The sequence below is a fragment of the Procambarus clarkii genome, chromosome 38 (assembly GCF_040958095.1).
Source record: "Procambarus clarkii isolate CNS0578487 chromosome 38, FALCON_Pclarkii_2.0, whole genome shotgun sequence".
Taxonomy (NCBI): Eukaryota; Metazoa; Arthropoda; class Malacostraca; order Decapoda; family Cambaridae; genus Procambarus; species Procambarus clarkii.
This window is the reverse complement of record NC_091187.1, coordinates 20211278-20237093: the sequence shown is the minus strand read 5'-3', so window position 1 is coordinate 20237093 and position 25816 is coordinate 20211278. Positions and strand designations below refer to the sequence as shown.

At 40.6% G+C, this 25816-nt stretch overlaps 1 protein-coding gene, 1 long non-coding RNA gene and 1 other non-coding gene across 11 annotated transcripts in view; 2 read left to right on the top strand and 1 right to left on the bottom strand.

The window, feature by feature from the left end:
- The window catches only part of upSET, a 109095-nt gene extending 99974 nt beyond the window's left edge, over positions 1 to 9121 (bottom strand). For 2 of the 9 annotated variants that reach the window (XM_045764752.2, XM_069337852.1), the window contains exon 1: positions 8636 to 9118. The gene's annotated coding sequence lies outside the window, so the exon portion shown is untranslated. Of the gene's footprint in view, positions 1 to 8635 lie in introns of all 9 variants that reach the window. The other 7 variants (XM_045764756.2, XM_069337849.1, XM_045764748.2 and 4 more) reach the window with 7 other exon arrangements.
- Positions 9122 to 13040: 3919 nt separating this feature from the next.
- Positions 13041 to 25816, top strand: part of LOC138349880 (uncharacterized) — a 609089-nt gene continuing 596313 nt past the window's right edge. Inside the window, exon 1 of the long non-coding RNA XR_011230847.1 lies at positions 13041 to 13156. This is a non-coding gene — a long non-coding RNA (uncharacterized lncRNA). The remainder of the gene's footprint in view (positions 13157 to 25816) is intronic.
- LOC123772053 (U1 spliceosomal RNA) lies at positions 25277 to 25439 on the top strand. Its single transcript, XR_006774596.1, has one exon. It is a non-coding gene; the product is annotated as a U1 spliceosomal RNA (small nuclear RNA).

Below are 25816 nucleotides of genomic sequence, written 5' to 3'. Positions count from 1 at the left end.
CCGGAAAAACATTAGAAAGTTTGGTAGACGGTTGTGGTACCATTAGAGAGTGGTAGACGGTTGGAACAAGTGAGGTGGTGGGGGAGGCCAAAAACATCGGTACAGTAATTTCAGAGTTACATGACAAGTGCTGGGAAGATGGGACACCACAAGCATACCTCTCATCCTGTAACTGCACTTAGGTACTGTAATTACATAAAAGTTATATTACACAACAAGAGGAAGAGAAGAAAAAAGAAGGTTCGACATATCAAGACTACCACTAACTCTGTCGTTGCATGGGAAATAGGCTTACAGGTTCCGAAAGATGAGAGGAAATGTCAGCACTGTGCAGAAATGCCCGACAGACCACTGAAACATTATCTAACACAGTGCACCATTACAAACCCATTAAGATTTCAACTTAGATTCAACAGAGCAAAAGAAGTTGTTAATACTTTCGACGGGGATGACGCAGTATGGTGTCACAAATTTATTATATGAATGTGCGGGAATGACGTAGTATGGCGTCAAAAATTAAAAATTTGCTAAAATTCAGGTTTTCATACAATTTGGGGGGGGGGGATGGTTTTAAAATTGGTGCCAACGTCTTCCCATTTCTGTGATGGGCCATGTGGCACTGAGGCAGCGCGACCCAGGAGGCATTTGTAAGCTGGATATGAGTGTGTAGTGGGTGGGACAATGGGTATACGCTCACGGGTAACACATGGCCTGCTTTTGGCTTGGCTGCGGGTGGAGTGTACCGCAGTTTTGGACATTATATGCATATACAGTACTCCTGTAGGGAATTCTATTGCGAACACATTGATACCCAAGTGAAAGACCTAGGACGAGAATTGAGGTGACCAAAGTGAAAAGAGCATTCGCATTTTATTGCTCTTGCGAGCTCACGGGTAATGCGCGACCAATTTCTCGGTTTGTTGCGGGTGGTACGCCGAGCGTTTGAACTTTATACGCATATACAGTATTCCTGTAGGGAATTCTATTGCAAACATATTGATACCAAAATGAAAAACCTAGGATGAGAATTGAGGTGACAAAATTGAAAAGAGTACAACACTTTTCAGTACTGCGCGCTCCCTTGGAATGCCCGGCCCACCTTGGGGCGCGCGCGCTTGCTTGCCCAATACACGAAAGTCTTAAAACACGGGGCAAAATCTTTTTGAAGCAACCATACGAGTCATAAATACTCATACTCCGCGTAGGTAAAACAGAAACAAGCAACACTTTATGGGCAAGCCAGAGGCTTAGGGCCTGTGCAGGAATATCCCTGCAAAAAAAAAAAAAAAAAAAAAAAAAAAAAGTCAAATGCTAGAGAGGATACAAACACAGAGGCAACCCCACCAGAGCCACAGATGTTAAAACAAAAAAATTTCTTGCAGTACCACAGACATGATAACATCATTTGTAATTGCCAACATACAAGGTATCTAAATGTGTATGATGAGCTAAGTCAATTTTATAAGTGGCCTCCCCAACAAGGAAAACTCATCTTTTGCAGCCTTAAGGTCCTTAAATCTAAGTTAAGAATTCAGCAGATTAAATTTCAATATTAAATTTATTAACTGGAAAGAAATAAACCATGGCCTCACAGAAATCTGCTGGGAAAACTGCCAAATAATAAAAACATAAGACAGTGCATTGAAAGAAAAGAAACAGGAGCACTAGATACTTTATTTTATTTTACTATATTTATATATACCTGTACAAGAGTTCTTACATTCTTGTAAAGCCACTAACGTACATTGCATTTTGAGCAGGTCTTCAATCTTAACTTTCCCTGGAATATGACCAGCCAAATCGTTTAACAACCAGATACCCTTTCACTGATGGGTGAACAGAGGCCTACAGTTAAGGATTGGCACCTAGTCAATCCTCTCCGACCAGGATACAAACCCACGCCAAATCAGTAACGAAGCGCAGGGCAAGCATTTTAGCACTGCGCCACGGAGGAATGATATGCTTAAGTAACATACTGTTAAGAAAAAATAAGAAAAGTTGCACATTGTAACAACAATAGTATTATCGTTATAGGCAAGAAAAAAATAGAAATACTATAATATTCTACTTCTTGACAAGGAAAGATATGAAGAGAAAAACAGCAGATGCTATTTAACTGAAGATGCAATAATCATATAAAATCCAGCAAAGAGCCATATTGGGTTCTAAGAAAAGGGACTGTATTTTCACTAATAACAGAGATGAATGAAATACCAAGTTCACAGCAAGACTTTTCAATCGGCCCCTAAACACACTGAAGACTAACAACCCAAAAGAATTTTTTGTGAACATAACCCTAACCCCAACTCGTCTCAAATGTCAACCTAACCTCACTGGACTTTGAAGTAGCCAGACAGCATGCCTATGTACTCCATCCATCCCAAGCCAAGACACTTCGCATTTCAAATTTATGAAGAACTTATGTGTGTTATTAGAACTTCTTATATGTGCTGTCAATCTGCTGTATGGTGTCTATTAACCTTGTTTAAATTACTAATCAAGCTGTCAATGTAATTAATCAGAGCTTTAATATAACAATGTGCTTTAATATACCTACTTATCTCTCTCATCTCATTTTTCTCTTGTAATGTATCTTTATCATTCATCAATTCTGATTGAAATTACCTACTTAAAATTATCTGCTAGATTAAGGACCTGCCCGAAACGCTGTGCGTACTAGTGGCTTTACAAGAATGTAAATACTGTACTATCCAATGTATTCTCACAACCCCAATGTACCTTCTTGTATATATATAAATAAAAAAAATAAAAAAAATAAATAAATAATAATAAAATAAAATAAACTATAAAAATACACAGTTGAATGTAATGAAACTCCTCTTTCTGGTAGGTTCCTTGAAGCTAGATGCACTGAGGTAACTGAACGTATACGAGTCACATCAGCCCTAGGAGTCCTTATAGTCTGCCTGAGACTAGAGCCAGAACTTGGCCCATTCAGAGGCACAGGGAGCAGCAGAATTTTTGTGATCACTTTCACTAAGGAAACATCCAGAAAATAAGTGAAGCAAAACAAACGACTGCAAGGTTCACAGATTAAGAAGAAATGAAGCGGCAAATAACTCTACAAATGATCCACCCTGTAGTTTGAACCTCCATTAGTTACAGCTGGATGCCACCTGGTTGCAGCATTACTGGAAGCTTCTGGCTCCACTGTCAACACTGATCAGTCCAAAGCCTAAGACCATCAACCGACACCTGGAAGAGAGGTGAGGGACCATGGAGCCATTGAGGTCTAACCAGAAAGAGGTGTTTCATTACTTTCAATACAGGTTTTCTGGAGGGGCCATATGGTGGCTCACTGAAACTAACTAAACACAAAAAGGGTCCGTCTAATTACCCAAACTTACTCAGCTACACAAAGCTTCCTAGCATTCTACACAAAGCTTCCTAGGGAGCCGGTCGGCCGAGCGGACAGCACACTGGACTTGTGATCCTGTGGTCCTGGGTTCGATCCCAGGCGCCGGCGAGAAACAATGGGCAGAGTTTCTTTCACCCTATGCCCCTGTTACCTAGCAGTAAAATAGGTACCTGGGTGTTAGCCAGCTGTCACGGGCTGCTTCCTGGGGGTGGAGGCCTGGTCGAGGACCGGGCCGCGGGGACACTAAGCCCCGAAATCATCTCAAGATAACCTCAAGATAACCTCAAGATAGCATTACATTAGTAATGAATAAATTATATATTTATTTATTACAGTATAATGATGCTGAATGTAGAATATGAAAAACATATTTTTACTCTGAAAAAATATCATTTTATAACAAAATTAGATGAAAATAAGAAGCTGGTAACGCCAAAGCAAGTCGACGGTCAAAGCAAAATTGTTTGCTGGCATATGAGCCTCCTGTACCTACCATACCTAACCAACCTACCCAAACCTAACCTAACCTACCCTACCCAAATCAAACCTAACCTAACCTACCCAAACCTAGCCTAATCTAACCTAATTTAATATAACCTCAAGGCAAAATATATCTTGAATAATTTGTTCATCTTGGATAAGTTGCTCCACAACATTGTCACTTAGCTCGTCAACTTTACCGTGGACATTTTCAAGAGGAAACTAGATTTATTCCTCCAAGGAGTGCCGGACCAACCGGGCTGTGGTGGGTATGTGGGCCTGCGGGCCGCTCCAAGCAACAGCCTGGTGGACCAAACTCTCACAAGTCGAGCCTGGCCTCGGGCCGGGCTTGGGGAGTAGAAGAACTCCCAGAACCCCATCAACCAGGTATCAACCAAGTAACTTCCTATGGCTTCTCATGCCACTTAGTTTCGTCTAATTTCGTTATATGCTAAACGTATATTATTTCAGAGTAAAAATATGTTTTTTTCATGATCTTCATTCAACGCCAACAATATAGTAAGAAAATACAATATAGCATATTTCTTCATTACTTATGCAATGCTAGGAACCTTTGGGTAGTTTTGAGTAAATTTGGGTAGCTTTGGGTAATTAGACAGACCGCACAAAAAGGAAACTGGGATTTATCAGGGTGGAGGAGAGCAGAAGTCAGACTCTTGAAGAGAACCTAGGTCAGGAAACCCAACACTGAGCAACACTACTCAAGGGACCAGGAACACTGCCTAGGTAACTGGGCAGTGTTCAGTGTTTAACATGCTGCCAGGACCCTGCTAGATTTGCATTTGTTAATCCATATTCTCACCCATATGGTGCCAATTAGACCCTATGGAATCACCAAGGGCCCATAATGTCTCATAACCTCTAAGTTGCTATGGTAGAAGCATGCCCTTCACCTCCAAAAGTCATTCCGCAAAGAAAAGAAAGTCTTTGAAGCCAACCAAAATAATCCTATTGGTTTAAAACCAAGTAGTGGTGATAGTGATGGGAACCTAGCTTGGCAGCCAGGAAGTGATAAGTGTTAGATGTGACAGATGAGTTCAGTGGAGATGAACCAGAGGAAGGAGACAACGAGTCTGTGTGCGCGCCTACTCAGCAAGCCTCGGAAACACCATACATGGTGGATGCCTTCCTTTGAGAAGAGGGAGGGAACTTTACACCAAATGTTCCAGTGTTTAATAATATACTGTATTACAACTTAGAAAAATATATATATCTGGCCATGTGGAGACCAGAACAAGAATGTACAAGCACTTGGGTACAAGACAACTCTTAACTGCCACTTTTTGTAATATCTCTGGATATTGCAGGTACTTGTACAGCACTCATTCCAGTGCATAAAAAAAATCATTCCAGTGCATAACTGTAATGATTTTAAAATCATTGATAAATGGAACTTCTAAATCTTGAGTATACAGTGTATAATTACAGATGTTATATGTTATTATGATGACTTTTGCTTAGGTAAATAACATTGAATTTTTTTAAACTAACCCAACTATAAATGTACAAACATTTATGAATAAAGTACTGTACAGTATTTCAATTCAATTTCAATATATAGTGCCGTATACTGTATATTGTACTGTACATAAATATTTAAAAGTGAATACAAATCTGTATAGCTTTTACTGCTCTTTGACTCTGTCGAGACAAAGCTGAAAAAATAGGCATCGCAACCAAAGAGTTAACAAAACAGCAGCAATGGTGGCATCAGCAGATTTGGGTAAATTTTTGGAACACAGTTCCCATAGTCTAGGCCTATAAATTTTCAGACTTAAAACCTAGGCTTAGCTCATGATAGTTACACAGGCATACATTATCTATAAAACTGAGAATCTTAGGGAGAAATACAACAACCACCAACAACACATTAACCACCAACGCCATCACAACCACCACCACTAGTGCATACGTTTGTTGTTTTGAATATAACTTCAAAATTTCTAATAAAATTCCTAACTAAATAGATTTGACTGTACAGTACTGTACTAAATATTCAGTATTTATTGTTTACACCCACAGCCTATAACCTCTCCCAATCCTCATGTACATTTATCATGGGTTTGGTGGTTTCAAGCCACACTGACCCTCATTGAGATGGCTTCTAACAAAACTCTAGCCAATCCTACCATAATGAAACAAAAAAACATTGTTAACTGGAAGGAATGAGTTGGAAAGGGATCAATTCATCCTAACATGGGTTAAGTTATGTTTGAAAACTCATAAGCAAATTATCAGCAGTATTTAGAGACCAGGGGCCAGATTTACGAAGCAGACGCAAGTACAATACTGTACTGTACTTATGAACGTGTACATCTTTCGTCAATCTTTGATGGCTTTTGTTACATTTATTAAACAGTTTACAAGCATGAAAACTTCCCAATGTTATTGTTATAACAGCTTCCTGGTGCTTCGGAGTTCATTAACAGTTTAATAATTGTAAACAAAGCCACCAAAGATTGAGAAAAGATGTATAGGTTCGTAAGTGCTTGCATAACTGCTTCACGAATCTGGCCCCTTCACTATCACAACTGCAGTCTTAACATTAAGAGTTCCAGACCACTTCAAACACAATCCCAAGGAAGCATTTCATCTCATCACACACCAATTTACCATACATTTATTACATGCTTGTAATATTGTACACTATAATCAAATAACTGAATATTTTTTGTTAAAAGAACATAAATACAGTACTAAGAACCTATAGCCCACTCAAGCTACCACGTGATATGTAAGGTTATTATATACTAAACCTTATATCTTCTTGTGTTCACAATTTTTATTGTTCTAACTCTAACCAATGGCCTAACAAATGCACACTGGTGTTACCTGAAAGTACAACACTACTTACGTTTAATCACCCCTTCCCAACACAGTACCAGCAGTGGCCAACCCAACAACAACAGCCCCAACAGTAGCAGATTCTACAGCACGGCCAGCATTGACTGACCCAACAACAGCAGCCCCAACAGTGGCAGACTCAACAACAGCAGACCCAACAGTGGCAGACCCAACAACAACAGTCCCAGCAGTGGCAGACCCAACAACAGCTGCTCCGCACAACACTTGCCACACTGCCAAATGCAACAATACAGGCTAGCCTAAACCTTATTTTCTTATATAATAAATAATAATAAAAGCTAATTTCCTGATAGTGGTAGTCTCCATCCTCCAGTGTATTGGTGGTCCCAAGTCCCATTCTGATGGTGGTCCCCAGACCCTAGTTGATGTTTCCCATTGTGGTGGTGGTCCCCAGACCCCAGTGTGTGTTAGTAGTCTCCAGACCCTAATGTCTGTGTTGGTTTCCAGTCCCCATTGTGTGTGTGTCTCTAGACTCCACTGTGGGTGTTGGTGGTCTCCAGACCCCACTGTGTGTGTGTCGGTGGTGTCCAGACCCCATTGTGTGTGTGTGTCGGTGGTGTCCAGACCCCATTGTGTGTGTGTGTCAGTGGTGTCCAGACCCCATTGTGTGTGTCGGTGGTCTCCAGACCCCATTGTGTGTGTCGGTGGTCTCCAGACCCCATTGTGTGTGTGTGTGTGTGTGTGTGTGTGTGTGTGTGTGTGTGTGTGTGTGTTGGTGGTCTCCAGACCCCACTGTGTGTGTTGGTGGTCTCCAGACCCCACTGTGTGTGTGTGTGTGTTGGTGGTCTCCAGACCCCATTGTGTGTGTTGGTGGTCTCCAGACCCCATTGTGTGTGTGTTGGTGGTCTCCAGACCTCATTGTGTGTGTTGGTGGTCTCCAGACCCCATTGTGTGTGTGTTTGGTGGTCTCCAGACCCCAGTGTGTGTGTGTTGGTAGTCTCCAGACCCCATTGTGTATGTGTTGGTAGTCTCCAGACCCCATTGTGTGTGTGTGTTGGTGGTCTCCAGACACCATTGTGTTTGTTGGTAGTCTCCAGACCCCATTGTGTGTGTGTGTGTGTGTGTGTTGGTGGTCTCCAGACCCCATTGTGTGTGTGTTGGTGGTCTCCAGACCCCATTGTGTGAGTGTGTTGGTGGTGGTCTCCAGACCCCATTGTGTGTGTGTGTTGGTGGTGGTCTCCAGACCCCATTGTGTGTGTGTGTTGGTGGTGGTCTCCAGACCCCATTGTGTGTGTGTTGGTGGTGGTCTCCAGACCCCATTGTGTGTGTTGGTGGTGGTCTCCAGACCCCATTGTGTGTGTGTTGGTGGTGGTCTCCAGACCCCATTGTGTGTGTGTGTTGGTGGTCTCCAGACCCCATTGTGTGTGTGTGTGTTGGTGGTCTCCAGACCCCATTGTGTGTGTGTGTGTGTGTTGGTGGTCTCCAGACCCCATTGTGTGTGTGTGTGTGTTGGTGGTCTCCAGACCCCATTGTGTGTGTGTTGGTGGTCTCCAGACCCCCATTGTGTGTGTGTTGGTGGTCTCCAGACCCCATTGTGTGTGTGTGTGTTGGTGGTCTCCAGACCCCATTGTGTGTGTGTGTGTGTTGGTGGTCTCCAGACCCCATTGTGTGTGTGTTGGTGGTCTCCAGACCCCCATTGTGTGTGGTGGTGGTGGTCTCCAGACCCCGTAGTGTGTTGTAACCAGCAAGTGATGGTAGTCCCCAAGTGTCAGCAGTGCCCAGCCCCCTGTGCTCTAGTGCCCACAAGTGTAGATAGTCCCCAGGCCGCCAGGGAGGGCGGGGGAAGACCTGCATATGGAGTTGGTTGTAAAAACGTCACTTGTATTGGTTGTGGCGGGCACACGCCTTCTTTTTGCTGTAAAGACCAAAACCTGAGCTAAAGTGACGTACCTTGTGGTAATTGTGCTCGAGACAATGGTGTTGCAGTGTTGTGTAGTTATATCCGGACGTATATTGCACTCTAGTCTTCACTGACGCGTATATCACTCCCAATACACAACACTTCCGACTTAAAAACCAATGTAAACACGGACTGTCTTGTCCACATCAACACTATATCCTCCTTTTTGGCCGACTTTGACTTATCGTTCAGGTCTTATATCTTCAAGGTAGAACTATTACCTGTACACGAATCACTGGGTAAAAGTTGAATGGCTAACACTTCTTTGTTTACATTTTATAGGCACATTTAAAGAATTGAGCTGTAAAAGTTGTCTCTACAACGCAGCCATCTTGGATATTCAAAACGGGGCTCACACGCACGGTTGGTATCTCCTGCGCATGCGTTCACTCCAGTGCGTCTGTTTCTACCTCATACTCTTCACTACAATCAATATATACACTTCCTTGTTTCGTATTCTTCTCAAACTCTATAATACTCATGTTTATAAGACTATTCCAGGATAAACCAAATTAATAAAATACTACTACAATGTTATATTAATTGTCTTTAGGGAACAAATCAGATGTACCACCTAAACGTTTCATATTTGACAATTTTAATTTGCTTTCTTCATGCAATGTATTTATTAAATCATGCTTGTAAATCTTTTAAAGTGTTTCAATCTACTTATTTAGTATTTATCTATATGACGTAAAGCACCACCTTTCTCCAAATAAGATAAAATAATAACAATCTGCTTGCATCTGGTTATATCAACAGTACAGTCGACAGTCGATAAAAAATACCACAACAAGCGAAATAACATTTACCTATAAATAAATCTTGATATAGAATAGAAAACATTTATCTTAACATTGACCTTCAACTCGTCAATGAAAATGTTAATTACTTTTGGACACGTATCTATAAATAGAAATATTGCGCTCTGTACCCTGTAACTTGTATTACATATTGACGCTCTCTTTCTCAGGGTAGATTTTCAGAGAATGTGCGTAGTGTATATAATGGTCCAGAGAGTACACTCACACTCAAAGGCCGGGATTAAATCATTAGTACAGAATTATGATATGTATGTTATGATATGCGAGCCTAGTCTACTAGCCTGTATTACCACACTCTTGACAGAGCACAAGAATATTTTCCAATAGTCATGAGTAAGAAGTAGTTGCAAGGTTTAAAATATATCATGTCATTTGGTCAATAACCATTAATAACAGAGCACTCACATATACATAGTGTTGGAGAGTATGCATATAGCTCTTGTTCTCATCAACCCATCCTCCTGATAAGATAGTACTCTTTATAGCTATGTGGACGTTCATACAAATATCGACGTAATGGACAAATAAAAAGTATAATTTGATACTATTCATTTTACACGGAAAAATAATTAAGCTTAAATATTCCTAGGCCAAGTATAACATATATGTACTATATTAAGCCTCAAATAGCGCGTATTAGGCCTTATTTATGTTATATTAGTTTAGGTTCAGTAGCAACATAAATAGGAAACTTCCGTTTGTCCAGATTCAATAATTCAAAAGTCTACATTCTACTGGCCCTTCACGTCCATATGTTTACGCTCAACCACATCGTTACTATTGTAACGATTAATCATTAATTAATGTTGATTAGTAAGAATTTAAAAGAAAAGGACCAATGCATGAATGTTCGTAATAAGGCAAATAGGACACTGTAATCGAAGCGTTAGTAACAAGACACCTGGTGTGGTTTTTCAGCTATATCTTGCTCTGGTTAGGCCCCTTTTAGATTATGCAGTTCAGGTTTGGTCGCCATACTATAGAATGGATATAAATTCACTTGAATGTGTCCAGCGTAGGATGACTAAGTTAATTCCCCAAATTAGAAATCTTTCATATGAAGAAAGATTAACAAAGCTTAAATTGCATTCACTGGAGAGGCGAAGAGTTAGGGGTGACATGATAGAGGTTTACAAGTGGATGAATGGACATAACAAAGGGGATATTAATAGGGTATTAAAAATATCAATACAAGACAGAACACGAAACAATGGGTATAAATTGGATAAGTTTAGATTTAGGAAAGACTTGGGTAAATACTGGTTCGGTAACGGGATTGTGGAGGTGGGGTCCCTCGATTGTTTCAAGCGTGGGTTGGACATGTATGAAGAAATGAAGAAAGATTAACAAAGCTTAAGTTGCATTCACTGGAAAGGCGAAGAGTTAGGGGTGACATGATAGAGGTTTACAAGTGGATGAATGGACATAACCGGGGGGATATTAATAGGGTATTAAAAGTATCAACACAGGACAGAACACGAAACAATGGATATAAATTGGATAAGTTTAGATTTAGGAAAGACTTGGGTAAATACTGGTTCAGTAACAGGGTTGTTGATTTGTGGAACCAATTGCCGCGTAACATTGTGGAGGTGGGGTCCCTCGATTGTTTCAAGCACGGGTTGGACAAGTATATGAGTGGGATTGGGTGGTTATAGAATAGGAGCTGCCTCGTATGGGCCAATAGGCCTTCTGCAGTTACCTTTGTTCTTATGTTCTTATGTTCTTATGTATATGAATGGGATTGGATGGTTATAGATAGGAGCTGCCTCGTATGGGCCAATAGGCCTTCTGCAGTTGCCTTTATTCTTATGTTCTTCTGTTCTTATACGTGGCAGCTCCTATTTATATTGTCACATAATTCCCCAGCATAGCAGAAGAAACTGCCTCTTCCTACTCACCTCAGTTGTTCATCACTCTACATACCACCTACATACGACCAGTATGAAGTTCCACCCAGACGTATGTCTGGAAAGCACCCCCAGTCACTCCTCCACCCAGCCCCAGAGCCCCACGCAGGTGCAAGACCAGACCTGCCGGCTCCTCGTTACTTGTAGGTAACAAGCGGTTTCACTGCCGGCTTGTAGTTCCAAGCCTGGTTGACAAAAAATGTGACGTCACCAGCAAGGGTATAAGTACCCCGTGACCTGGTTCGCCACACGCACATCTCCTGTGCCAGGTGAGTGAGACAGGCACACTCTCTTGCCTTCATGGCTCACTAAGTTTAATATTGTCACAATGTGATCCGTCAACATACGCAGGAGGGCAACGAGTGTGATCATCAGGCTGCTGGAGCTCGTGTATTGACACTTCAATACACTAGTATTTAACAGCCTGCAATTGAAACCGTATATATAGAGGCAGGTCGGTTCAGCGACAACGTTCTTAATAAAAATAACGGGATTTCTATTTTCATGTATATTTTGACATGGAAATTAAGTAAGCTATGTGGAAGGAATCCACGCCGTCGTCTGTACTCGCCTAGTTGTGCTTGCGGGGGTTGAACTCTGGCTCTTTGGTTCCTTTGGTCATGATCACAGACCCGTGCTACATGGTCTGTCACCATGACCATTTGATCTCTAGGTATCGTCAACTGCATATTCATGTTTTGAGGCATGTCTGGCAAGCCTAATACCTGACATCAGTCCTTATAATACTCTTCACTACCCCCCTAATACTGGCCCTTCACTACCCCCTAATACTTGCTCTTCACTACCCCCTAATATCTGTCCTTCACTGCTGGCCTTTCTCTTGTTGTTGATGATAGTGTGAGATCAAGAGGTGGACAACGGCCGGCGTGGGTGAGATGTATACAGCTTTAATTATAAATTATCTTTTTAGTTACAAGCTCATTAATAACAATACCTCAAATGTTTTATATTCATAAAACATTAAAGATATTCATATCAGGCACAATGCTCAACATTATATCTAGCATTTTTGCAAGGGTGTTTATAGTTGTAATATTTAGGGAACACAAAGTTCAGCAGAGGCTATGAACTCCATGTTTATTCAAGACTTACATGTAGATATTTTCCTCGTAGCCTAAGATCATGATCACGTAAGACACCCTAAGATGTTTGTGAGGCAGGGGTGAGGTTTGGGGGGATGTCAGAGGGAGGGGACGAGGAGAGGTGAGAGGTAATGGGGGAGATAAGAAACTTTCATGTGTGTTGTCCTCTGAACGTGACAAAAGACATACCGTCACCTTATGTGATACCATTGTAAAATGTCCAACAGAAGGCTGTGATATTTGACCCAAATCACCGTTACAAAGTTATCGTGAATAACCGAACTTAATTACGGGCTCAAAATAGCCCGTGCTACATGGAAATTTTGTTCCGAGATGAATCTAAAACAACAACAGCCTAGCGCGCTACGATTGCCTTCCCATCAGGCACTTCTTGTATAATATTTACGATGATATACGTGCTCGGGGAATGAGCTTTCCACTTGTTGGACGTCGGAAGTCGACACGCCTCCGGTTTCCTGTCTGTGATAGGATTTACCCATGTCCAATACTGGGCAAATCGTCCGTGGCAAATACTAGAACGTCACTTCCGTCAGATATGTACAACACTCTTCATGCATACATGGGCCCTGTAGGTTGTTCAGCTGAGGTCAAGTTTAGGAAACCCCAAAAAAACAACGTATTTTTGTCACAGAGTATTGTTGCTCATACCTGGTGTAAGTATTGTTTAAGTTGTTAAAACTTTAGTTATTTCATCATCTACGCGACTAACGTAAGTCCTGCTAACGTTTTCACCTGCTATAGCATTTATGCCTTTCTTTGTGTTCTTGATGTGCATCTGCGATGTTTCCTGCTACTCCCGGAACACCTGCTTTCAGTGATGGGTGGTCGCGTGGCCTTACGATCCGGAGGTCAACTGGGTAAACAAAAAGAAGTTCATTCTTGGGGCTGAAGGATATGAGACGGAATAAGAATGATATTCTACGGATGGACCTTGTGGTCTGGTTGGGTCACAGAGTTATATCCCTCACGGATATAACTGTGACCCGACTCACTAACCTGTGTAACTCCTGTTAGTAAATCAAATACTGATAGTAAACGTAACCACAAATACCCATATTGTAACCCCATATTATATTACCAGAACGGGTACCCGGTGGTGTCTGTCCATAAGTCTCTATCTGTGAAGAGTTTTCAGAACAGAATTCCATGCTCTTTTCTTCATATGAAACTTGAAATGTTGACTTCGCATCCGTTTTCTGATTTGTGGCCGTCAAACACACCATCTTTTACTTTTTCATAATTAAGGCAAGGAAATGTTGTACTTAAAACAGTCATTTTCTATGCTCAGAACTTTAACATGCTGCTTCATCAAACCCAGTTTGATGTGGAGAAGGAAAGGTGACTTTGTCCTGATCTACTGGTGGTTGGGTTGTAATATTTGGTTCACCGTCATTTAAGCGTGTTCTAACCTGGCGGTTCTTCTGAGTCCATTACTTGCCTTTACCTCTGCTATTCCACAGGCACAACAAACATGAACATTTCGTGTATCCTCCTTGTTGACCAAGTAAAGAGTTAACCATTTTAAGATCCACACAGACGATCCAGTTATGACCATCATGTTTGAATAAATCGAAAACTTTTTATGTGCCTATATTTTCTACTTTGAGGTGTACAGAATGACCAATGGGAACTGAACGACATGAATTTCCATTATGAGTAAGACACACTTTAGGCTTTTCTTAGAACTATGTCAACATAATCGCTACTCATTTGGGTAATATGAATCACATCCATTACTTAACAAGCCTGACACATCGTAATAATAAAAAAAAAAATTCTGTCAAGTTTAAAGTATGGTAAAAGACCTTTTTCCTCTGCTATGATAAAACATTACTGTTGTATCAGGCTGGAGTGCCTGGTGCAACATAGTCATGCATGTGTTATACAGCTCACCCACCACAAGTGGCTATGGTGTATAACAAATGCAAAATGCAGTACAACAGAAAACTTGAACAAATACCGTAAAGCAAAACTTGCCGTGATAAGCAAAACCCCTTTTAATTTTCGAAAATAGCACCCTAAAGCTAGTTAAATTACTCGCTCATTTGCAAGTGATAACGGCGCTTAACTAGGCTCCAGTAAGTGTGTTTTGCTGTTAAACTGCAGCAGAAGTTAACACAGTAGTTAACTCACTGGTATTCACAGATGCAATGTTAGGTATATTCTCTCCAACTTCCAGAAATGACACCATCAATATTATTGAGAAAGGAAATGCAAAAATGATACAGAAAATATGAGTAAAATTTGAATGCACAGCGCTTGCAGGAGCGGGAAGCTTCCTCTTCCTGCAGGAGAGGAAGCTCTTGAACTGTGATGAGGCACAACAGTTGATTTTGTATGGTTTTCCCTTGTGGGAGACGGGAGCCTGATTGGCGGGTCACCACTAGGTCAACACCAGACCCTATACTGGTCATTAGCGAGGTCACCCTAGATCAACACCAGACCTTACGCAAAATGCAACACAAAACAGCTACCAATATCCATGGTACCTATTTATTGCTGGGTAAACAGAGGCAACGGGAGTAAGGAAACGTCCCCAAACGTTTGGGGACGTTTCCTTACTTCCGTTAAGGAAACGTTCCCAAACGTCTCCGTCCTGTAGGGGGAATCGAACCTGGGACCTTAGGGCTGTAAACCGACTGCAAAGCAGAGGAAAAACATTCGCTCCGGCATTATATTTTATGGTGTAGTAAATTATAGGATAATAGAAGTATGAGCAGTAGTGTTATTAACAGTGTAAGTATTGTTAGCAACATTTTACACACACGCGGGAGGCGCTGCTGATTTATTATAATAATAAATTATTATTATTATATATGCAAAATAAAAAAATAGCAAAAAAGGATGATTAAGGCTGCCATACCAGCTTAGTGACCAACCAGCAAGAATACTTTAGTCCAGGACTAAAGTAAACTCTGAGTGTATATACAGGGAGAACACCGTGTCGTATACCCCCCCCTTGGGGAGACTCTTCTACCACCCATAGGGTTAAAGGGTCTCAGTAGTACGGTTAGGCTTGTTCTCAATTCGACTGGCAAAGGCTTTTAATATTGACACATGTAAGACCTTGCATGTGGGGCATATAAGAGATTCCGAAACTGGAAGACGGAAAAATCAGGCGAGACATGATCACCACCCATAAAATTCTCAGAGGAATTAACAGGGTAGATAAAGACAAACTATTTTGCACGGGTGGTACATGAACAAGGTGACACAGGTGGAAACTTAATATCCAAATGAGCCACAGAGACGTTAGAAAGAACTTTTTAAGTGTCAGAGTAGTTAACAGATGGAATGCATTAGGCAGTGATGTGGTGGAGGCAGACTCCACACACAGTTTTAAACGTAGATATGATAGAGCCCAATAGGCATAGGAGCCTGTACACCATTTAATTGACAGATGAGTGGCGGGACCAAAGAGCCGAAGCTCAATCCCCGAAAGCACAACTAGATAAGTACGTTTCCTATCACCTAAAGCCCTGTTCCCCTAACAATAAATAGGTATCCAGGGGTTAGCTTGTTGTGGGGTTGCATCCTGGGAAGGGTCAGTAGTTTGATCTCAGGGGACCTCGATATAACTCTAACGTATATATATATATATATATATATATATATATATATATATATATATATATATATATATATATATATATATATATATACATATATATATACATATATATATATATATATATATATATACATATATATATATATGTATATATATATATATATATATATACATTATATATATATATATATATATATATATATATATATATGTATATATATATATATATATATATATATATATATATATATACATATACGCTGCCTGTCCCCGACAAAATGAGTTTAACCCATGGAGCTTTCCACCCGCCGAAGCTATAAATGCCACATTACTGCAGTCCCAGTTGGAAAAACAAAATTCCTGAGGAACAATGGAGGACATTTTACAAGTCACTGGCTTTCTATCCCTATTGAGACCTATAGAAAGATAGTGATCCTCAGGTGAAAAATGCAAGCCAGAAAAAAAAAGGTATAAATGTATATGTTAGTCTGTCTTAAAAACCTTCATTTTCTTACAAACTTCTGAGCTACAGAAAACGAATCAAACCGCTACATATTACTAATTTATCTTCAACAAATTTTAGATTTAGATTTTTTTATTCAGGTAAAGGTACACACATTCAGTTACATACCTAATGTTGGACTTTAGTAATTATTTTTTGTCGGGAAGAAGCAGTCTATGTGTATAGATATGTTAGGTTTACATTGTGATCTCGCCAAGGTCGAAATACTGATCCTTTCCAGGATACAACACCACAACAGTTGACTAACTACTGGGTACCTATTTACTGCTATAACAGAACATTTTACATTTCTGTATCGCCCGGGATTCCAGATTGTGAGTCAAGAACAAACTTAACTGTACTACCAAGGCACTTACTTTATATAAACTCATCTCCTGTTATTTGTCCTACACTGTGGCTTGTTGAGCTTTTGGAACAATTACTTGCCCGAAACGCTGTGTGTATAGTGGCTTTAGACATTGTATGTACTAGCTCTTTCTTGAAATCCAACATTATGTTTGTAACTCATCTTGTATGTACTGTAACGATTCTATTGTTACGTAAAGTATGGTGACAAATAAACACAGACACTAAGATACAATATATATATTTGGTCGAATATACAGAAGTACACAGGTGATACTTTGGTGTGAGTTGAACGCACTGAGCGTCGGTACAGTATCTCGCCAGTATCTGCTCTAGACCACACTTGAAAGTAGACTCGTTAATGTTTGCTATTCTGCTGCTTATATGTTCGGGCAACACCTCACCGTGTTGCCCGGGCAACGCCTCACCGTGTTGCCCGGGCAACGCCTCACCTCATTCATCTCCAAAGGTTGACAGGAATATTAACAATGCATTTTGGAGCGAGTATATTATTGGGATAATCTACTCGCTAGAGTACTTTTACCTGAATAAGCATTTGATTTGATTTGAATTCAGCTGCAAGTGCTGTTTTTGGACGTCTTGCAACAACTCAACACTGCAATGTAAAAACTGCGATGGCTTACATTCTGGTGTACACATATCATGCCCGGTTAGGAAACAGGTACTGAAATTCTTCGAAACAAACAACCTGAGACCCAACCCCAAACAGCACTACAAGTTCCCAGCAACTCAACCATAAGCAGTTTCCACACCATGTGCCAGTGCCGGCACCAGTGCCGTAAACAACAATCACAACATACACCACAGTGAAAAAGCCAACACTTATTACAATCACCCTCATTCACCTCACACCCCAACACCCAAGTCGCAACCAAAACCAGGAGTTGGGTTTGACTGGCCCAATGATGAAAAAATGAGGTTTTCTTTTTTCGTTTCAGCCCGAAACGCTGCGCGTACTAGTGGCTTTACAAGATTGTAATTACCATATTATGTATCCTCACAATCCCAATGTACCTTCTTGTATATATATATAAATAAATAAATAAAAGGAGGGAGCAACATTTAAATTTCCCGCCGGCGGGAGACTGTCCTGGCTATACCCGATGGTGATTGGCTGCGCCGCCCCCAGGGCGGGCAGCCCGCCTCCGGCAGAGAAGTCAACCACACCGTACTGGACGGACCGCCAATCCTCGCAAGACTTTTGGCCATATTCATCCATCTTTGTAGTATATAGCAACCACGCCAGTGCCGTCCTCCACCCATCCATCCCCGGAGCCTGGGACAGCTGCCACCACGACTCCAGGTGAGCCTGTTATCTCGTAATCCTTCACCGTCCAAGTCACCAAGATGATCTTGCCCAGTTACTTCTGGTTCACCTGCTTATCCACAGGTCGCTACTGCTTTGCGTTTGACCAATCAGAGTGACGGTAACATTGACTAGAGTGACGGTAATATGGACCAATCAGAGTGACGGTAACATGGACCAGAGTGACGGTAACATGGACCAATCAGAGTGACGGTAGTGACGGTAACATTGATCAGAGTGACGGTAACATGGACCAATCAGAGTGACGGTAACATGGACCAATCAGAGTGACGGTAACATGAACCAATCAGAGTGACGGTAACATGGACCAATCAGAGTGACGGTAACATGGACCAATCAGAGTGACGGTAACATGGACCAATCAGAGTGACGGTAACATTGACCAGAGTGACGGTAACATGGACCAATCAGAGTGACGGTAACATTGACCAGAGTGACGGTAACATGGACAAATCAGAGTGACGGTAACATTGACCAGAGTGACGGTAACATGGACAAATCAGTGACGGTAGCATGGACCAGAGTGACGGTAACATTGACCAATCAGAGTGACGGTAACATGGATCAATCAGAATGACGGTAACACTGACCAGTGACGGTAACATGGACCAATCAGAGTGACGGTAACATGGACCAATCAGAGTGACGGTAACATTGACCAGAGTGACGGTAACGTGGACCAATCAGAGTGACGGTAACATTGACCAGAGTGACGGTAACATGGACAAATCAGAGTGACGGTAACATTGACCAGAGTGACGGTAACATGGACAAATCAGTGACGGTAGCATGGACCAGAGTGACGGTAACATTGACCAATCAGAGTGACGGTAACATGGATCAATCAGAATGACGGTAACACTGACCAGTGACGGTAACATGGACCAATCAGTGACGGTAGCATGGACCAGAGTGACGGTAACATTGACCAATCAGAGTGACGGTAACATGGACCAATCAGAGTGACGGTAACATTGTCCAGAGTGACGGGAACATGGACCAATCAGATTGACGGTAACATTGACCAATCAGAGTGACGATAATATGGACCAGAGTGACGGTAATATGGCCCAGAGTGACGGTAATATGGACCAATCAGTGGCGGTAACATTGACCAATCAGTGTGACGGTAACATTGACCAATCAGTGTTGACCAACACCGTATTGGCCAATCAGTGACGGTAACATTGACCAATCAGTGGCGGTAACATTGACCAATCAGTGACGATAACATTGACCAATCAGAGTGACGGTCACACTGTTGATCTTGTCACGTAGTCAATCACGTCGCCGGCTCAGCTGGACAACTGACCAGTCACACATGTTTCATATCAGCCGACGAGTACAATAATTGAGTTCACATATTCACCGAGTTTACCTCACTTTTCGGTGTATGTGGTCCTTTTGGTATACAAGGTCCTGAGATGTACCTCTCAGGGTCTCGACAGCACTCGGGGGTCGCAGTCCCAAGGGCTCGGGTTCGATTCCCGGCCAAGGCGGAAACAAAAGGGCAGAGGTTCTTTCTCCTGATAAACTTGTTGACTTAGCAGTAAATAGGTACCTGGGAGTTCAGCGGGTCCCCGAAACTCTGTATATTAGTGGCACTAGGCATAGTATATAGCTTTATGTAGAAATATGACATTCTGTTTGTAGCAAATTTTCTGTGTATGTACTTTTACCTGAATAAACATCATTATTATTGTTATTATTATTATTTAAGTTCAAGTTTAAGTATGTTCATTGAGACAAGAAAAAAAATGCATCTCAAAGGAATAGAGTTGCTTAGGCTATTTCTACCCCCCCTACACTTACAAAAATAAAATAAAAAAAATAAAATGTTTATTCAGGTAAGGTACATACATACAAGAGATTTTACATAAATTGATAGATTTATAGATAGAGCTAGTACATACAATGCCTAAAGCCACTATTACACAAAGCGTTTCGGGCAGGAAAAACTTGAATGACTAATACTTAATACTAAATGAGTATAAAGAATAAAATATGTTGAGAACAAATAAAAATAGATAAAAAAGGGGAAACATGGCTGAAAAAGCAGCACAAATACAAATAGGTCGACAAACAGCGTTGTTTAAGAAAACAGACATGGGTTGACAATAGAGGGGTAAGGTAGGTTACAGGGAATTTATTAGGTAGTGCTTCGTTTTTATCTTAAACTGGTTGAGAGAGGTACAGTCTTTAACATGGTTGGGAAGGTCATTCCACATTCTGGGTCCCTTGATTTGTAGAGCATTTCTAGTTTGATTAAGTCGTACTTTTGGAATATCAAAACTGAATTTATTTCTGGTGTAGTGCTCATGGGCTCTGTTACAACCTTCAATGAAGCTTTTGAGGTTAGGATTGGCATTACAGTTCAGCGTTTTATATATGTATAATGCACATGAGAGAATGTGCAGTGACTTAATATCTAACATATTCAGAGATTTGAGTAGGGGTACCGAGTGATGTCTGGGTTATTATTATTATTATTATTATTATTATTATTATTATAGAGCGATGTGTCAATATTTCATTCAAAATGATCTGCTACCAGAAATTTTAGCCAAATATCCCCAGTTTGCTAACTGTAGGTAGTAACTAAGTGATTGTAACTTATCCACCGCTGCCCACTGGATGGGGGGCGGTGTGCAGGACAAACATATAAATTTTGACACTAGCTCTCCACATATGTCAGTTGCTTAATTTAGGACCTGTACTTGAGGTCGATCTCGAACCCATTGTTGATGTGATGACTTATATTGAATTTTGTAACTAGCTCATCAAGATTGTAACTTGCTTAGCTAAATGAATTGTGGGGTTCAGTCCCTGAGCCCATTATGTGCCTCTGTAACCCTTTCCACTACCGCCCACAAGATGAGTATGGGGTGCATAATAAATGAACTAAACTAACTATTATAGAGCTGCTACGGGTTGCTTCCTGGGGATGGATGTGTGTTAGAGAGAAATATATGTAGAAGATATAATAGAGGAAAAATATATCGTTAGATAGACAAGGTTCAAGAGCTAATGTAAAAGGGGGGAGGGAACATGGTAGAAAATAGCAGTTCTAGCGGGATCATCTTGCTCCTCTGTACTAACTCTTGGATCATCTTGATTATTGTCTTTATTTGTTTCAAATTTTTATGACATATAACATCGACAAGAGTTTTTCTAGGCTTTTTATTTTCAAGTGCAAATTCCTCCACAAATTTCTCAGTCCTTCAAATAATGCATCCTCCACAGTTTCCCCTCCACCACCAGTCAGCACCTCTCCAACCCCCCACAGAAAACGCATAAACCACCCACACAGCAAACCCTAAACTAAACAAAACTCCGCAAGCAGTCCACACTGCACCAACCGCCTACGTCTCCCAAACCACAGAAACGACACAGAACACCGTACCAGATATTGACATCCTAAACATGTCCACACCACAGGCACCAGTCACCCCTGGTGCTCACCTCTCCTGCCAACCATACAACAAGACCAACCACGTATCAATAAAGATACAAGAAGTTATATTACAGGAGTTATTATTCTATATATTTCCGACCTTACGGAAATCTGCACCACCTTCCTCAACTCCATCTAGGGCTTCCTCTTTGGCTATCTGTACATCACTCCCCAACATGGCAGAGTAATTACTCTGTACTCCCTATTGGGGACTACTCTGTAATTACAGAGTACAAAAGCAGTCTCCGTGGTGTAGTGGTAAGACACTCGCCTGGCGTTCCGCGAGCGCTATGTCATGGGTTCGTATCCTGGCCGGGGAGGATTTACTGGGCGCAATTCCTTAACTGTAGCCTCTGTTTAACGCAACAGTAAAATGTGTACTTGGATGAAAAAACGATTCTTCGCGGCAGGGGATCGTATTCCAGGGACCATAGGATTAAGGACCTGCCCGAAACGCTACGCGTACTAGTGGCTGTACAAGAATGTAACAACTCTTGTATATATCTCAAAAAAAAAAAAAAAAAAAAAAAACTCTCTTTAGCAGTCTCCGTGGTGCAGTGGTAAGACACTCGCCTGGCGCTCCGCGAGCGCTATGTCATGGGTTCGTATCCTGGCCGGGGAGGATTTACTGGGCGCAATTCCTTAACTGTAGCCTCTGTTTAACGCAACAGTAAAATGTGTACTTGGATGAAAAAACGATTCTTCGCGGCAGGGGATCGTATTCCAGGGACCGTAGGATTAAGGAGTTGCCCGAAACGCTACGCGTACTAGTGGCTGTACAAGAATGTAACAACTCTTGTATATATCTCAAAAAAAAAAAAAAAAAAAAAAACAAGCGGAGTAATGTTCTGTGATTCAAAGTCAGCTCTTCAAGCACGTGACAACCCCATGCAAAACAGATACTACAAAATCTTATAACTTACATTATAAACGTAGGTAATTAATATACGAAGCAAAAAGTCTCATTTGCATGAATACCACCTCACATTAATGTTGACGAGCATGATGATGTGGACAAGGCAGCTAAAGCTGCATGTGACAAGTCTGAAATTGAGTTAGATCTAAGAATTAATCTCGGTTGTAAAAACCGCACTACTTCAGGAATGACAAAAGAGCAATCACTGACATTCAAAATGCGGAAAGCATAAGTATAGAGAGTTACGATATGTTTAGAACCGAGATCTATATGTTCTCTGATGTACAGGCATCACAAAAACATCCACTAGACAGTGGGACATTGTAACTGCCAGAATTAGGCTAGGATATTGATCTATGACAGGTAATGAATCCCCCAATGGTGAACATTCCAATTGTAAACTATGTGAACAAGAGCTGGGACATACTCTCTAACACTATATCTGTATGCCAGAAACGTTCTGCGTATTAGTGGCTTTAGGGGACCTACCCGTCTATCCACAAATTCAACAATCTGCTTATATCTTGTGTATGTTAAAAAAATTATGTTTATGTTATCAATTATTTCAGACCAAATGGTATAAGATACTTTGAGCTGAGTAACTACTTCATTCATGAATATTGGAAGATATCCTTGAGCTCTGTTCAGAGTTTGCTGCAGTACATTGCTCTGTACCTAAGTTTGTTAAAAAAAAAGAAAAGGAAGATTGTAAGGCAAAGGTTCGCTCAGTACACACAGAAATCAAAATAGCGTGATGCATCAATAAACAAATCCACAAAGGATTTCAAATACCTTGTGGATTTGTTCATTGATACATAACGCTATTGTGATTTCTGTGTGTAATGAAGTAAGAGCGAAGAGGTAGAACGGCCTATTGACATAGCTCGGGTGCATGGGGGGAGTTGTGTAAAACCCTGGTTTGTGTCTCGGAGAGGCTGCAGGATCCAAGTAAGTTTAGTAGAACTTCTGGTTTCAACTCTTTTGACCATGTCGTAGCTCAGTCGATTAAGGCAGCGTCTGGGATGATCTCGGACGTAGGTTCGAATCCTTGTCACGACCTTTGTGGTTTGTAATTTGGTAACTTTGTGGATTTGCACCACAAAGTTGATTTGACGGGGTATGGTCGTTTCGGACACAAGACGATTCTACGAAGCTCGTTTTTTTGCTGTTTGTCAAAACTGTGTATATTGCTGTATTCAACTAGTTATATTCACCTTGTTGTGATTGCGGGGGTTGAGCTTTGGCTCTTTCGGCCCGCCTCTCAACTATCAATCAATAATTTTTTTTTGTTGTGCTAGGATGTATTAGCTTAGGTTAGACTATTTCGCTCAGTTGGGTTAGGTCGAGCTAGTTCAAGTTAGGTAGGTTTCCAAATCTGTTGGACGAATCGTCTTGTGTATGATGTAACTAATTTAATTAATTTAGTTCATTTATTATGCACCCCATACCCGTCTTGTGGGCGGTAGTGGAAAGGGTTACAGAGGCACATAATGGGCTCAGGGACTGAACCCCACAATTCATTTAGCTAAGCAAGTTTCAATCTTGATGGGTTAGTTACAAAATTTAGTGTTCGAAGCTAGACACAAACACAATAAAATTATTAATAATGCCGAGGTTTAGTTCAATATCATGTTTGCTATATGCACCTTGATTGTTATAAATGGATTTGAATATGCAATAAAGAAAATTCAGGGATAAGTTTTCTTTTAAATATACATGGAAAAGATCATCAATTTCCAAGACTTGTATTTGTTTTACTAAGTTTTGTTTGAACTCACGTGGCAAATTATTATTAATGTTTATTACAAAATAAATAATTAAATACAATATAACTAGACTAAAGCATAGTGCACGGATGCAACTGACAAAAGATCATTTAACAACCAAGTTCTTATCGGGACCTTTGACAAGCCGCCGGCTTCCTGTCCTCGTCGAGGTCACTAGGGTTAGTGGCCCTCAAGTAAACCAGGTAAATCAGGTAAAAGTTATTTTTTTTATATAAATGTTTCCCATCAAGTTATATGCATGTAAGAAAATGGAATATTTGTCAGCGCTTTACGGAAGGACAAAAATTTTAGCTCCAAAATTTAATATAAGGACCAAAGATGTAGTTATTATATATAAATAAAATACTTTTCTGGTGTGTAATCATTACAGAGTTCCTTGAGGGATGTGTAACGTAAGGTTTTGCACTATCATTAACAATTAAACAGCAATTAAACAGCAGTGTAGCTTCAACCTTTTTCAATATGAGGGGTTACAGAGAATAGAGATAAAGAGCAAGCTATAAGGTTATTTAATATCCCTATCTCACAGGATGGTTATTCATACATGGATTAATTGCTTAATTAACATAAGATAGTAGTTAGTCAATAAGGATTACGGTGTTAAATAATACTTTTTCAGTTACATACGTACATTATGCTTTAGTCAAGTTATATTCTATTTATTTAATTATTTCTTTTGTAATAAATATGAATAATAATTTGCCACGTGAGTTAAACAAAAAACGGGTAAAACAAATTCAAGTCTTGCAAATCGTAACATAAAGATTACGGTGACGAGTGATGGTCCACAGTCATGGTGGGTTGGACTGTGGCAGCCACCATAACTAGCATACTTACCTGGCACAGGAGATACCGTGATCACGAAGGCGGTTTTCCCAGGGCGAGGCTCACCATTGCACTTCGGTGGTGCTGACCCTTGCGAATAACCCAAATGTGGTTATCTCGGGTGCGAAATTTTTGTTAGCTGGGGACTGCGTTCGCGCTATCCCCTTAAAAGACTTAATATGTGGAATAGAAATTAGTGTTTGTGTTATTACTCAACCGTTAGAGAAATTTCTAACGTTTGTTTTTATTATTACTCAACCGTTGGGGAAATTTCTAACTTTTGTTTTTATTATTACTCAGCCGTTGGGGAAATTTCTAATGTTTGTTTTTATTATTACTCAGCCGTTGGGGAAATTTCTAACTTTTGTTTTTATTAACAGGTAACAAGTTTAAATACACTCAGCAATATACCGCTACTCTATTGTATGAAAGATTACAGAGTAGATAAAAAACTAGCTATTAGTTAATATAATATCCTCATCTCACAGGATTGTTAGTTATACATTAAAATGATGAATTTAAGTCTTAATTATTTTTAGTAACA